Consider the following 11,684-nt stretch of genomic DNA (forward strand, 5'->3'; position numbering starts at 1 on the left):
TATTTAGAGACACGGTCTTCTTGAGTTGCTGAGTACCTCGCTGAACTGCGAGGCTGCCTTAGAACTTGTGATCCTCCTGCCTCAGCCCCCCGAGTTGCTGGGATTTCAGGTGTCCAGCGCCAGCTCTGTTTTTGTTTCTCCTGTTAGAGCTATATCCTGGTAAAACAGTGATGAGAGAAGAGTAACTAACTCCATTCCAACAGATTCTGGGCTATTGGAATTCCTCTCCTAGGGTATTTCCCCCCTGTTTTCATTTAAGCTTCAACCTTTCTCTTCATCTGTCTTCACCTATCTTTTCCTGTGCTAAGAACTCATGCCTATAAACTACAGATTTGTATGTGTGTACATGTGATACTACCTCTGAGCTACATCCCCAGCCCTTTGTTATTTTTTTAGGCAGGCTCTCACAAGCTGCCCAGGCTAGTTTCAAACCTGCAGTACTCCTGCCTTCTCCTCCTTAGTTGCTAAGATTACAGGTATGAATCATCACACCTGGCTGAATTATGGATTCTTGTTACCTTCAAAGTCTGCCTGGTTGCTTATCCAAAGAGGTGGAGTTGGGGCTCTCCATCTTCTTAATGTAAACCAGAACATCTGCTCTAGTCTAGGTCTGCAAGATTCTTTTCACCTAAGGTCAGAAGCCACTAAATTAATGTTTCACAATTGACTGTGAAGCTTGTGTATAAAAATTGCCATGGATCAACAAAATCAAGGAGAATTCAAACTGATGTCATGATTTTGGCCACATCAGCTCTCATTCTAAAGGTTTCAGCAGCTGTAAAACAGGACCAATTGTAGCATTGCAATAAATATTTAAGTCAATTTCATTGCAGGATGCAGGCATACATTAGGCATTTGGTAAATATTGCCTCCTATTCCTGTTCATAGAAGTTTGTAGTTTACTCACACAAGATTTACCTGAGATATGGATAAAGGAGAAAGAAGGAGGGGGGTGAGGTTTAGGCTTTGTTTATTGGCAACTCATGCAGGATAACTTTTCTTGACACTTCTCTGGCATTGCAGTTGGAACTCCACATGTCCTGATGGAACTCCAAGCCCTCTCAGTCCCTTCTTTATTCCTATGAGCTCAGCTACCATGCTTCCTGAGCCTTAGAGCCCTAGTCCCTCCTATCTATCCCTCTTTGTAACTCTCAGAAGGATGACCCAAAACTCCAAGGTTTCTTACCTGTAAATAAAACCTAGTTTTCCCTTGAAGACTCTGCTTGCTTAAAAACAAACAAAAAAACAACAACCAAAAAAAAACTGTTAATGGAGGTTACATTTCCCCATTTCTTGGCCAACAGGTTAATAGGATCTCTATTTCTGTTGCCAACTTGAAGCATGGTTCTAAAAGATACTGCTGAAACACATGCCGTCTACTTATATTTATACCTCCACTAGCACTAGAGGACTTCCAATTCTACATATGTGGATTCCTTAAAATTCTCTTCCTAAAGGTCAGCTGAGCATGGTGGGAAGAGGCTTTGGAGTCAAATATGGATTTGAAATTATTCTGCTGCTTGCTAATATGCTCTAAGGCAAATTATTGACCTCAGAACCTGTTTCCTCATCTATAAATATCATAATAGTAGTACATCCTTGCAAAGTGGAGGTGCTGTTTAAATGAGTCAGTGTGTGCAAACTGTCTGGCATTGGGTGGATGATGCTCTGTAAATACAGTGTTCCTCTTTCCTGTCTTTCTCTTAGAGTGCCATTTTGCACTTGTAACTGCTTCACTTTCAAGGACTCATGCCAATCCCTCTGACCACCTTTATATTTCCAGCTCCCACTGTTCCTGCCCTGCCCTCAAAACCTTTTTTTCCTCTCCACTCATATCATTTCCCCTATTTTCTTGTCTTCATTTTCTTCTCCAATACAAGCCAGTCTGACTTACAATTCTCAAGGTCATGCAACCATTTGTTTTTCCTCCTTGTATGCTCCTTAAGCCTGGGTGTAAGTGCCCCTTCCTTTAATCCAGCTCCCATGCCTGCCTTTCTGCTGCAAAGGAACTATCTTGAATCCAAGTTTAACCACATGACACCAATCTAAGCCCATTACAACAGCCTGCTGGCCAGAAAGAAGTTGAGTTCTTGCCACAGAACTTTGTTATCTTCCTTTTTCACCTCAAAATTGTTTTGTAATGTCACCTGCTTCCTCTTTCTCTTCTGTCTAATGGGTATCTTTTTAAAGTGAGATGTACTTTACATACAGTAAAATGCCCAAATCTTAAATCTACAGCTTGTTAAAAATTAACTATGTATCCACCAAAATAAGCTGCAGCATACACAGGATTGGGGATGTAGACCAGTTGTAGAGTTCTTGCCTAGCACATGCAAGTCCCTGTATTCAATTCCTAGCACACCAAAAAAAAAAAAAAAAAAAAAAAAAGATGCAAAATATTCTTACCACTCTGGAAAATTCCCCTTTGTGTCTTTGCAGTTGATAGCCCCTTTAGAGCTGATGACTATTCTGAATTCTTTCACCATAGTTTTACCTGTTCTTGAAATCTGCCTCTATGGATAAGGGGAAGATTTTATAAATTGTTTTCCTGATTAAGATTTAATTATTTTTCATGGTAAGAAAATTTAGAAGCTGGGCACAGTGGCTCATGCATGCCTGAAATCCCAACAACTGAGAGGCTGAGGCAGGGGGATCACAAATTCAAGGCCAGTCTTAGTAATTTAGTGAGGCTCTAAGCAATTTAGAAAGAATTTGTCTCAAAAATAAAAGGGTTGGAGATGTGGCTCAGTGGTTATGTGTCTCTGAGTTCAATCCCTGATACAAAAAAAAAAAAAAATTTTATAAAAATTTAGGAAGTGAAAAGAAACAAAAAAGACAACAAAGATGATTTTGTAATACTGATAGGTGGCAGAGAGACATGAGTGGTAGGAATATGAAGTTGGGTGTCGGTTTTGTGAACCAGGCCTACTGTGCCTCATATAAAGCTTCCTTTTAAAGGGCAATTTGCTTGAGGCTGCTCTGGCCCTGCCTGGCTCCAATCAGTGGGATTCTGGATTCTCCTATTAGGAGAAATGCAGCCCCAAAGACTCTTCCCTGCAGATAGAAAGAGCAAGGGTTGCCCTGAAGGGGAACTTTTGTTACCTTTACACAGATCAGATTCCAAGACTAGGGAAGACAGGATAATTAGAAACAAAGTCCCCAACCATAAAATATGTAAAAACTAGTTACAATTAGGACTGGTCAGTGCAGACCAAAGTGACCCAGAGTTGCCTTGGATCTTTAGCATGCCACTATAATAGGAAAATATATCCTTCATGGAGTAAGACAATGAGCAGATGGGACTTGATTTGAGGCAATCCAACTATCAGTCAAACATCATCAAGAAGTGGGCCTGTGCAGGAGTCTAGAAATTTCCCTGTAACCCCCCAATAAAACAGGACTGGAGGAACATACTGTTCCTCTCCTGAGAGGATCCACTCTCTCCCTTTCTCCTTTGAGAGTGTTCCTTTTTCCCTTTTCCAATTCCATCTAATAAACCCATGCCTGCTACTCTAAGTGACTCATTTGAAATCCTTCCAGCATGACAGCAAAGAACTGGTGACTGAGAACCTCTGTGGACAGCCTTGCTCTGCAATCATACCACACTGTCCAGAGATGTCCAGTATTAATATTCTAATGTATATCTTCCTGGAGTTTTCATTGCACATAAAAACTTTTTTTCTATAGAAACAGGATTATTATAAGTACTGTATTATTTTGGTTACACACATTTTTTGGTGTGTGTGATATACTAGGGAGAAAACTTACTACAGAGCTACATCCCCTGCCTCTTTTTATTTTAATATTTTAATTTTACTTTTTTGGTACTGAGGATTGAACCCAGGGGTGCTTAACTACTGAGCCACTTCCCCAGCCGTTTTTTATTTTAATTCTGAGACAGGGTTTCACTGAGTTGTTTAGGGCCTTGCTAAATTGCTAAAACTGGCTTTGAACTTGTGATCCTTTTGCCTCTGGCCTCCTGAGCTGCTGGGATTACAGGTGTGTGCCACCGCAGCTGGCACCAAGCTTATTTTCTCAGGAGGGAAAAAAAAGAATCCAGGGGCTGGAGGCTGGCCTAGCATGCATGAGGTCCTGGATCTGACCCTCAGCCCTACTGAGGGTAAAAATCCTGGAAGTGAAATTTCTGAGTCAAGAGAGAGAGAAATTTTTACTTTTTAAAAAATGTTTGTGGTATCTCCAAATTGTAATCCAGAAAAGTTATTTATATTCCTACCAGCAGCGTATAAATGTGTGCTTAGTCTCCCATCTGTCTCCATCATCTCCAGAACCTTTACCAACTATTCTCTTTTGAATAAGCAGCTACCTGATACAGAATAAATGTCCCCTTGTGCTCTAATCCACAAATCAAAGATCAAATTATGTGAACTAAAGTTAAGGAATTCACACTTTGTTCTGAGGGCCAGTGAAGGGCATTAAGCAAGACAGAGCATCAGATTTGGGTTGAGGCCAAGTGTGGTGGTACTTGCTTATAATCCCAGCAACTCAAAAGGCTGAGACAAGAGAATTGCAAGTTGGAGGCCAGCCTCAGCAACCTAGTGAGACCCTGTCTTGAAATAAAAAATAGTCAGGATTGGTGGCACATCCCTGTAATCCCAGTGACTCAGGAGGCTGAAGCAGGAGGATCACGAGTTCAAGACCAGCCTTAGCAATTTAGTGAGACCTTGTCTCAAAATTAAGACTAGGGAAGACAGGATAATTATAAAGAATTGGAGATGTGGCTCAGTGGTTAAAACTCCACTGGGTTCAATATCCAGTACTAAAAAAATGAAGAAATAAATAAAAAATAAGAAGGGATGTTGGGATATAGATCAGTGTCAGAGTGCTCATGTGTTCAATCCTCTACAGTACAAACAGAAGAGAGGGGGAGACAGAGAGATTAATGGAGGCACACACATCAGGTTTGAGTTGGATATAATTAGGATCCCCTGATTGTTCCTAGACACACCATGCACTTTCCTGCCTATAGCTGGACAACTATTCTCTTTGATCTCTTGATATCAAGAGAATCAACTTAGGCCTGGGGATATAGCTCCGTTGGTAGAGTGCTTGCCTTGCATGTACAAGGCCCTGGGTTTGATCCCCAGCACCACAAAAAACAAAAAGAAACAAAAGATATGCTGTCAATCTCTCCAACTCCTCTAATTGCCAACAAGGGAAGTGCCTAGACCACATGACCCTGGTATTTCCAGAATCATATTTATAAAACTGGTTTAAGCCAAACATGGTGGCAAGTGCCTATAATCCCAGTGATTGGGGAAGCTGAGGCAAACTCGAGGCAAGCCTCAGCAACTTGGTGAAAACTTGTTTCAAACTAAAAAATAAAAAGGGCTGGGGAGGTAGCTCAGTGGTTAAGCACCCCTGGGTTCAATCCCCAGTACCTTCCCCCTCCAAAATAACTGGTTTAACTTTGGATTCAGTGTAACTCAGATACTAGCAAAAAGAATATTATGAATCATAATTAGCATGGTATGCTAATACGAACACAAACTCTGCACATACTTGGATTAACACCTACAGCTGTTACTTTTGGTCCCGATATCAGAGGTTTTTATTTGTAAGCAACAGGCAAGAAAGCTAATTTAAGGGGGAAAGATTGTTGGAAGAGTTGGGTGGGGTCCAGAATTTAAAACCAGAGCTCAAAAAGCATAGGTTGAGCCTAGTTGATGGACAGAGGAACAAATAAAGGACAACATTGTCAGAATCCACCTTTGGGATGAAGGAGCATAACCAGTAAGCATACTGGGTTTTCTGTACTCAGGTGAACTCCATAAGATGAGGCAGAGCCTTGTTAAAAAAAAAAAATGCAGAAAATATACAGAAGAAAATAATCATTGCTCACATTTCCACCATCCAAAATGATTAACATTAATACTTAGGTATATCTATTGGGCTTTTTTCTGTGGATATATTTTGGATAAAAAGTCACAGAAGCCAGATGAGGTTGTACATGCCTGTAATTCCAGCGGCTCTGGAGGCTGAGGCAGGAGAACCGCAAGTTCAAAGGCAGCCTCAGCAACAGCAAGGCTCCAAGCAACTCAGTGAGATCCTGTCTCTAAATAAAGTACAAAATATGGGGCTGAGGTTGTGGTTCAGTGGTAGAACACTTGCCTAGCATGAGCGAGGCACTGGGTTCAATCCCCGGCACCACATAAAAACAAATAAAGGTATTGTGTCTACCTACAACTAAAAAAAAAAATTAAGTACAAAATAGAGCTGGGGATGTGGCTCAGTGGTCGAGTGCCCCTGAGTTCAATCCCCAGCACCAAAAAAAAAAAAGTCACAGAAAATGTTTATACATATGCTAAAATAAAATCCACTATACGCAGGAGATTTGGCTAACATGAAATGAGCTGGACTCCGATGCTGGCCTCGAATGCAGACCTGGCATTGTGAGGTTGCTCTGAGCCTCTTTCCCAGAGGCCCTTTTCAATAGAAACAGCACAAAAGACAGGGAATTGTCCCAGTTTGTCAGAACCACAGAGGACAGTGAACAAGGAGTTATCATTATACCAAAAAAAAAAAAAATAATAATAATAATAATAATAAAGGACAGATCACACCCTGTTTCACTAACGTGGGCCACTAGAAAGAAAGAGTGGGGCCTGTGTCAAGTCACCAGGACTGGGGTCAACCTCCACATACTTTCTCCCCCAGCAGCCACCCACTTGTTTGCTTATTCAGTCATCTATTCAGAAAATACTGATGCCTATGATGTTCTTGCCCTTTTCTAGGGTCTGGGAACATGTGCATGTGACGACCCTCAGTCTAGTGAAGCAGAGAGATGGGGAACAGCAGGAGCGATTGTGACAGGTGATACACGAAGAACCCTCTGACAGCTTGTGGAAGCCCCAGTGGAAGCCAGCAGGCTGGAAGCGAGGGCTCAGGTTGGACTTGGATGGTGCCTTTTGTCTGGGCTGTGGAAAAGGAACCTGCTTGCTGGGAGAGGGAGAGGGCAGAACATCTGAGACAATGGGCTGAACTGTATGACTTGGGGGTGGGGCACACACACCTGGGTCTGAAACCCAACTCTTGTTGGTTTTGTGGCCTTGAACAAGTCATCCTTCCTCTCTGAGCCTCTGTTTCCTGTGGGTACTAAGAAGGAAGGTGAGTTTCACAGTCAAGAAAACAGGATCCCATGAGAGATAATGAGGCAGCACTGTAGTCACTCATAGATGTGAGTGGTCTTCAAGCAGAGGAAAGAGCACAGGGGCTGGGCGGGGGCCGCAGGTGGGCTTGGGAAAACCTAAGCATCTGGTAGGAAGGAGGGAGAGGTCTGAGTTGACAAAGAGTGGACAAAGGAGGCTGGTCCTCCCACAGCCTCTATCTTTTCCCTCAGAGAAAGTGGAGCAGACAGAGGGGAGAGGAAGGGACAAACAAGGAAATCTATTTCCTTGACATCCTTTACTTTCCTCTGAAGTGACAAAGGTTTACATTTGGGGCTGACTTTAATCTCTCCATTCAAAAAAAGAAAAAGTAAAAACTAACAAAATTTCTGTTTCAGCTGATCTCCTCAAAACCCCTCCAAGGGACAGGGGCTTTCACATCCTCCTGTGGTGGGAAGCTGTAGGTGGCTGGTTGGGGAGGGCACACCTGAAGTCTGGAGAAGGTGAGGAGAACTGACTCAAGCAAGCGATCTCAGAGGTTCTAAGGCCAACCAAACCCAGTGGCCTCTCTTTTCACGCTTTCAAAAGCGGATTCTTGGGCAGGCTAAATAGCTCAGTGGTAGACCACTTGCCCAGCATACGTGATGAGGCCCAGGATTCTATTCCCCACCACTACAGAGAGGGATGGAGAGAGAGAGAGAGGAGTGGGGACTGAAAAGCTGGGCTGATTTTTCCATTATGAAGCTGGGCTTAAACCCAGGCTTTTCTGAGTCTCAGTCCTCCCAAAGGAAACTCAAAATTATTTCTCTACCCAGGATATTTAGGAGCAAATGAAAACATTATGGTTGATAAGGCCCCTAGGACCTGATTCACCCTCGAAAACTTCACTATATTCCCACTCAAGTGCATCCTTGCCTCTGGGCCTTTGCACATTCTGTTCCTTCTCTTTGGAGGGCTCTTGTCCTTACTAGCTCTTTTCATCATTTAGGTCTTACTCATTTCAATGTCACCTCCTCTGAGAGGCCACCCCTGTATCAGGATGCCCCTGCCCTAGGTCCTCTGACTCACCACTTTTTCCTCATGGCCCTTATTTGTTTATTGGTGCTGGGGATTGGACCCTGGGCCTTGCACATGCTAGGCCAGCACTCTACTACTGAGCCACATCCCCAGCCCCCTTATTATAATTTGAAATGGTTGTTTATTTGTAGATATTCACCTCTCCTATGAATGCCGAAATCAGGAACTTTGTCAGGTTCACTACGGGATTCCTGATATCCTGATGTCTAGAACAGAGTGCCTGGGTTGGCTCAGGGCAGAAGCCTCAGTCAGTTTTGCTCAATGAATTTATTTGGCACAGATGACCTGCCAAGCACCATACCAGGCCCTGTGGAGACAGTGACAATTAAATAGCCCTTATAGAGTGTCTAGGTTTTTATATCCTCCTCGGGATTGATTTCCTGTCAATTAACAAGCAGAACTCAAAGGACACAAAGGCCAAAAGTGATGAGAAAGTATTCAACTCTCCACCCCTCTGAAGGCCGCAGTGCTAAGTGTATGTTAGTTTTATAAAAAACTACCAAACCATATTCTAGAGTGACTTTATATTCCCATAAATAATATATGAAATCCAGTTTCTCTACATTCTCACTTGAATTGGCTATTTTTTTTTGTTTGTTTGTTTGTTAATACCAGGGATTGAGCCCAAAGGTCCTCTAACACTGAGCTACATCCCCAGTTTCCCCTGCCTTTTTTTTAAGAGACATGGTCTTGCTAAATTGCCGAGGCTGGCCTGGAAATTTTGATCCTCCTGTCTCAGCCTCCCAAATAGGTGGGATTACAGGTGTTCACCACCACACCTGGTTTATAGTCAATATTTTTAGTTGTTATTAATAGGTATGTAATAATATCTCATTGTGGTTTAATTTGCATTTTCCTAGTGACTAACAGTGTCAAACATCTTTTCATAAGCATGTGAAATATCCTCTTTGATAAGATTCATGTTGATGTTTTGTTTTGGGTTTTGAGAGTTCTCTATATATGAGATACAAGTCCTTTGTCAGATATATATTTTGCAAATTAAAAGTTTTTAATTTTGATGAAGTTAATTTTTTTTCTTTTATGGATCATTTTTGATATTGTATCTAAGAATTATTCATTTAGCTCCAGGTCCTGAAAATTTTTACCTGTTATCTTAATTCTATTTTGTGTTAATTTCTGTACAAATTATGAGATTTTTGGAAAAGACTATCCATCAGATGATTAAAAATCAGTTGTGGGCTGGGGTTGTGGCTCAGTAGTAGAGCGCTTGCCTAGCATATGTGAGGCCCTGGGTTCGATCCTCAGCACTACATAAAAATAAATAAATAAATAAAGGTGTGTGTCCATCTACAACTAAAAAATTAAAAAAAAAATCAGTTGTACTTGCATAGGTTGATTATGTTAGTTTTATAAGAAACTACCAGGTCACATTCCACATTCTGGGCTCTTTATTCTGTTCCTTTGTCTTTCCCATCTTTAATACATTGTCTTGATTTATTTAGCTATACAGTAAGTCTATTTTTCTTTTTCTTTTTGTACCAGGGATTGAACTCAGGAACACTTCACCACTGAGCCACATCCCCAGTCCTTTTTCATTTCAAGATAGGATCTTGCTAAGTTGCTTAGGACCTCATTAAATTGCTGAGACTGACTTTGAATTGGTGATCCTCCTGCTTTAGCCTCCTGAGCTGCTGGGATTACAGGTGTAGGCTACCTTGCTCTGCTAGTAAGTCTTAAAACTAGGTGAGGTTTAAAGTCTTAAAACCATTCTTCCTACTTTATTCTTGTTTTACGAAATGGTTTTAGCTACTTTGTATGCCTTTTCACATACATTTTAGAATAAGCATGTATCAGAAAGAAAGAGAGAGAGAGAGAGAGAGAGAGAGAGAGAGAGAGAGAGAGAGAGCAAGAAAGCAGGGGTAGGGGTATAACAAAAACTTCCCTGGAATTCTTTTTTTTTTTTTTTGGTACCAGGGATTGAACTCAGGGGCACTTGACCACTGAGTCACATCCCAAGCCCATTTTTTGTATTTTATTTAGAGACAGGGTGTCACTGAGTTGCTTAGCACCTCACTTTTGCTGAGGCTGGCTTTGAACTTGCAATCCTCCTGATTCCCTGGAATTTTGATAGAAATTACAGATCAATTTGGGAAGAAATGATCTCTTTACTATATTTGTTATTAATAGGTATGTAATAATATCTCATTGTGGTTTAATTTGCATGTTCCTATTCCAATCCAAGAACATGTGGTTTACACTTATTTAGTTCTGACTTCTTTCATCAGTATTTTGAAGATTTCAGCATACAAATCTTGTATATTTTGCTAGATTCATACCTATGTATTTTATTTTTCTTTTGATTAGAAATGGTGGGGTTTTTTGCATTTGATTTCCATTTTCATTGAAAGCTATAGAAACACATTTTTTTTTTTTTTTGGTACCGGGGATTGAACTCAGGGGGACTGGACCACTGAGCCACATCCCTAGCCCTATTTTGTATTTTATTTAGAGACAGGGTCTCACTGAGCTGTTCAGCACCTAGCCATTGCTGAAGCTGGCTTTAAAGACATGATCCTCTGGTTTCAGCCTCCTGAGCTGCTGGGATTACAGGCGTGCACCACTGCGCCTGGATGAAACACATTTTTTGTTTTATTTGAGACATTGTTTTGTAGCATTTATATATGAGATACAAGTCCTTTGTCAGATATATATTTTGCAGATATATATTTTCCCAGGCTCCCAAGAGATCCTCCTGCCTCAGCTTCCAGAGTAGCTGGGACTTCAGGTGCATGCCACCAGGATCGGTTCACATAATTTTTTGTTGATCTTGTATATTTTGATCTGCTGAATTTAGTTTTGACGGTTTTCTGAAAGATTCTTAATTTTCTACAGAATTCCATGTCAGCTGCCAACTGGGACAATTTTATTTCTTCCTTTCCAATCTGTATGACTAACTTTATTTCCTTTTTTTTTTTAAATATCTTTATTTTATTTATTTATTTTTATGTGGTGCTGAGGATCGAACCCAGGGCCTCGCACATGCTAGGCGAGTGCTTTGCTACTGAGCCACAACCCCAGCCCACTTTATTTCCTTTTTCTTGCTGAATTACACTGGCTGGGACTTTCAGTATGGTGTCGAATAGGATGAGTGAGATGGGCTTCCTTGCCTTGTCCTAATCAGAGCAGAGCATCTAGTGTTTTACTATTAAGCATGAAGTTGCAGAGACTTTTGTTGATGTCCTTTAGGATGATGAGGACGTTACACTCTTCTGGTCAGCTGAGTTTTTATCATGGATAAATAAGGAATTTTATTAAAATTTTTTATATCATTTGATTTGATCCTGTGATTTTTTTTTTTTTCTTTAGGTTTTCTGAAATAGTGAAAAAAGCTTAGAGACTCCTCCCACTTTACAATTTTCTCAGACTTCTAGGGTCCTGGTAACTTAGTTGCTACTACTGGTCTAACTTGCTAAGTCCCAGAGTGCTCCAGGGAATGTAATTTGAGCCCTACTCATGACCAAA

This window comes from Marmota monax, unplaced genomic scaffold (genome assembly GCF_021218885.2).
Source record: "Marmota monax isolate L192 unplaced genomic scaffold, Marmota_monax_Labrador192_F-V1.1 WCK01_AAM20220418_F8-fsc00196, whole genome shotgun sequence".
NCBI classification, from domain to species: domain Eukaryota; kingdom Metazoa; phylum Chordata; class Mammalia; order Rodentia; family Sciuridae; genus Marmota; species Marmota monax.